The sequence below is a fragment of the Rhinopithecus bieti genome, unplaced genomic scaffold (assembly GCF_001698545.2).
Source record: "Rhinopithecus bieti isolate Rb0 unplaced genomic scaffold, ASM169854v2 scaffold_53422, whole genome shotgun sequence".
NCBI classification, from domain to species: domain Eukaryota; kingdom Metazoa; phylum Chordata; class Mammalia; order Primates; family Cercopithecidae; genus Rhinopithecus; species Rhinopithecus bieti.
In genome coordinates, this window is record NW_016821178.1 from 112,109 (window position 1) to 116,002 (window position 3,894).

Genomic DNA, 3,894 nt, shown 5'->3' on the forward strand with positions numbered 1-3,894 from the left:
TTTCTGTCCTTCTCAGCAGCCTCTTTCAGCTCCATTCTCCATCATCAGACAGCTGTCTCCTGCTGTCGATCCAGGTGGCAGGCTGGAGGGTGGGGGCAGGGAAGAGGGGAGGGTAATGGAGTTGGGGGGAGAGGAAGTGCCACCTGTCAATCTCTGTCACCTCTGTACCCTCTTGCTGCTGCCTCCACTGGGAAGTGCTTTCCTCGTTTGTATGTTGAAGGATAGCCAAGCTACTGGGTATTAACCACCTGCCTGGATAATCATCTCCTCTTTTAACCTCTGTGGCCATTCTTCCCTCTGGGTCAATGCAATGCAAAAACACAGCACTCAGACCTGGTTCTGGGTGCTCAAGTTCACGGTTGCATTCAATGTCGTGGTTCCAGGTCAGAGCGTTCATAGTTCAAACAGTGACTCCACCACTTACTAGCTGGGTTCACTTTGGGCAAACGATTATAATGGACCTTAGTTTCCTTCTTGTTATTGGATTAAATTGTGTCCTCCCAAATTTTATATGTGGACGTTCTAACCCCTAGTACTTCAGAATATGACTTTATTTGGAAATTGGATCATTGAGATTTAATTAGTTAAAATGATGTCCTGCTGGAGTAAGGTGAGCCCCTAATTCAATATTAACGGGGGAAATTTGGACACAGGCCTGCATACAGGAAGAACACCATGTGAGGACTGAAGTGATGCTCACACAAGTCAAAGGACTACCAGAAGCTAGGAGAGAGGCCTGGAGCAAATTATTCCTGCTGTGTTCAGAGAGAGCACGGCCTTGCCAACATCTTCAACGTGGATTTCAAGCCTCCAAAAGTATGAGACAATACATTTCTGTGGCTTAAGCCAACTAGTTTCTAGCATTCTGTTATAGCATCCCTGGGTAAATAATACACATCTCTTGTAAAATGAGTAGTCTAGAACAGCCCTCGGCATGTAGTGAATGATATTTAAGTATTTGCTGTTATTGGCTGTGTGGTATTTGGAGGACTCTTCTACATCTCTGAGCCCTTTTTCTTCCTCTCTTCTGAAGGAAGACCAGTAGCTTTAACTTTCCAGGACCTATATATAGCAAAGACAGCAGAAGAAACAAACCTCTCCTTTCTTTTCTTAATTTTTTAAAATTTTAAGATCTGGGATACATGTGCTGAATGTGCAGGTTTGTTACATAGGTAGGTATACAGGTGTCATGGTGGTTTGCTGCACCTGTCAACCTGTCATCTAGGTTTTAAGCCCCGCATGCATTACGTATTTGTCCTAACGCTCTCCCTCCCAAACCTCCCCTTTCTTATATAGATTATTCAATCCTTCACTCTTTTGTTAATTCATTCAACAACCACTGGGGATACAGCATGTATATAACTGTCAAAACCTGTGCCCTCAGAAGCTCACATTCGAGTGGTGGAAAACAAAATAAATAAGGTGAATAAAGGAATATGGTAGACGAGCTGCGTTCAAGTGGAAATGAATGGCACACAGAAAACCAAGACTGGACAATGGAATCTATTTTAGTAGGGAGAGCAATGCAATTTTAAGTGGAGAGTCCAGAACGCCTGTTATCACCGTAGTGTTCATTTGAGTAGAGACTTAAAGGAAGTGAGAAAGTCATTCGTGTGGATATCTGGGAGAACAGCGTTTCTGGCAAAGGGAATTGCATGGGCAGGAGTGTGTTCGGTGTGTTGGAGGAATGACAGACAACGAAGTCCTGCAGAAACGATAGTAAGGATGGTGGGAAGCAGGGTGAGTTACAGAAGCACTAAGGATTCTGGATTCTCCTGGAGGGGGAAATTAATAAAACTTGGAGCTACTACATTTGAGCACTTACTATGTGCTGGGCACTGTCGTTTTTAACCTTCAAACAACCTTATGGGTTGTAAGTAGAAACATTATCCCCATTTTAGCAGATGAGGAAATTGAGTCACAAAGAGGTCATAGATCCTGCCTGAGGTCACAGATCTAGTAGGTGGTGGGTCCAGGGATTCTTCCTTACATATTCATAGGGAACTCAGAAGCAGAGGCCATTTCAACATAGTGGGGTTGAAGGCTTGGCTTACTTGCATGGATGGAGAAACAGGGAAGAATATTCTAGGCAAGAGAACAGCATAAACAATAAGGAGGGACAGACGTGCTAGATGTCACCATAGAGCCATAACCATAGGAGCTAGATTTCTAGATAATCATGCAGTGAAAATTCCTTTCCTCATCTAACTATATTTAATGAGCAACTACTGTGTGCCAATATTTGCTGTAGTACTACAAATGTAATGCTGAACAAGGCAGAAAAGATTCCTGTCCATATGGTGCTGACATGGGCATCCCCATGTTACAGATGATCCAGTGGATGCTTAGTGAGTTTAACTGGTGGCCCCAGGTCAGTGGGTTTAACTGGTAGCTCCAGATCATGTAGCTTGCGAAGAGAGAAGCCAGGATTCTGGCAGTGCCGGGTTTTCCACTTCTGTGAGGTCTTTTCCTCAAGTATTTGTAGCTCAAGGGTCAAGGACTTGCTCTCAGACCTGTCCTGGCTCTTCCTCTCCTGCCCACACCCCACTGATGGACAAGTAGGAATGGTATCTTGAGAAAAGTCTGACTGGAGAAGGGGCCTTGGAGACAAAGCCAATGCGTCTCCCATTTTCCCACTTGATGTCTCAGTCTTTTGGCCTATCCTTTGCCTCACCAACACCTCTACAATGATTTCAGAGGAGAACTTCCATCTGTCAAGCCCTTTACATTTTCCTATTCATCCTCATGCCTCTCACTGCCATGGCCCCAGAAGCCCATGAGGTTGGTATAATGATTGTCCCCCATTCACAGATCTGAGTACCTCAGACCTAGGAGTGGGACAGGGATTTAGCTAAGATGGTCTAACCAAAGATGTCTTATTTTTTTTTTTTTTTTTTTTTTTTTTTTTTGAGACGGAGTCTCGCTCTGTCGCCCAGGCTGGAGTGCAGTGGCGCAATCTCCGCTCACTGCAAGCTCTGCCGCCTCCCGGGTTCACGCCATTCTCCTGCCTCAGCCTCCCTAGAAGCTGGGACTACAGGAGCCCGCCACCATGCTGGCTAATTTTTTTGTAGTTTTTAGTAGAGACAGGGTTTCACCGTGTTCGCCAGGATGGTCTCGATCTCCTGACCTTGTGATCTGCCCGCCTTGGCCTCCCAAAGTGCTGGGATTATAGGCCTGAGCCACCGCACCCGGCCGATGTCTTACTTCTAATCTCAGGTCCTGTGCTCTTGTGGCTGATACAAACTTGACCACTTTTCTTTTTTTATCAAAAACCTTCAATGGCTATCACCACCCTAAGGAAGAAGCCCAGTCTCTGCAGTATAACCTACAATGCCCTCATGGAAAGTGACCCTGGGATGTCTCAATCCTCATCTCTTACAACTCCCCAAGAGGAACTCCCTGCTTCAGTTGTAGTCAACTCCATTATCTCACCCCTGGGCCTTTGCATATGCTGTTTCCTGTTCTCCAACTGCTCTTTTCCAGCCTCTCAACCAGAATAACTCTCCTCATCCCCCAGTCTGCACAAGGACCCCTTCCGCTGAGCTCTCACAGTCCACATTCTAACCTCACTTGCCCCCGAGGCAATTGCTCCGTTGTTCATCAGTTTTCTCCTGGCCTGGGAGCACCTTGAAGGCTCTGGGTCCGTGGTGTGTGGTAGATGCAGGACACATCAATCAAGACAGAATGCAGAGTCTAAACTCAATTCCTGTCTCCATCATTTACCACAGGGTGACCAGGGTGACAGCCTCCAAGATGGCTGTCAATATTTCCCACCCCTTGGCATTCTCAACTTTGTTCAATTCCCTCCCTTGTTGTATCAAGATCGGTGTGATCCATAGAATATGGCAGAAGTGATAGTATGTCACCTTGAGGTTAGGTCATAAAAGAGAGTAT